The sequence below is a fragment of the Tupaia chinensis genome, unplaced genomic scaffold (genome assembly GCF_000334495.1).
Source record: "Tupaia chinensis unplaced genomic scaffold, TupChi_1.0 Scaffold000634_1, whole genome shotgun sequence".
Classification (NCBI taxonomy): domain Eukaryota; kingdom Metazoa; phylum Chordata; class Mammalia; order Scandentia; family Tupaiidae; genus Tupaia; species Tupaia belangeri.
The window spans coordinates 169,252-169,723 of NW_006160154.1; the positions used below are offsets into that span (position 1 = coordinate 169,252).

The 472-nt window shown below is 41.3% G+C and overlaps 1 protein-coding gene across 1 annotated transcript in view; it reads right to left on the reverse strand.

The window, feature by feature from the left end:
• Positions 1 to 472, reverse strand: part of CRYL1 (crystallin lambda 1) — a 176,780-nt gene that overhangs the window by 11,014 nt on the left and 165,294 nt on the right. The gene's annotated exons all lie outside the window — the stretch shown is intronic.

The window sequence follows — 472 nt, forward strand, 5'->3', positions numbered from 1 at the left end:
GAAAACCCCTCCAAAAAAAAAAAAAAAGATACACTCAGCAGAGGTTCCTGTGGGTTAAGTCTGTTGTGGTTTTTTTCCTTATTATTTCCATAAATAATTTTATCATGTTCCTCAGGAAAACACAACTCTCTTTTCTATCAGGCTGGGTGACAGTAGCAAAGTGTCTGCCACATCACTTTTTTAGTCCCTCTTTCTTTTAGTTCTCCCCTAAGTGCTCTTTGCCACACAGAGTCCTGAGGTTCACAGATTCACGAATCAGCACACAGTGCTGTCACAGAGCCCCACCTGCAAGCTACTAGGGCTGGCCACTGTCTCCTAGAGATGCCACTATTTCTACTCGGTTGTCAAAAAAAAAAGAAAAAGAAAAGAAAGAAAGAAAAGAAAGAAGAAAGAAAGAGAGAGAGAGAGAAAGGAAGGAAGGAAGGAAGGAAGGAAGGAAGGAAGGAAGGAAGGAAGGAAGGAAGGAAAGAAA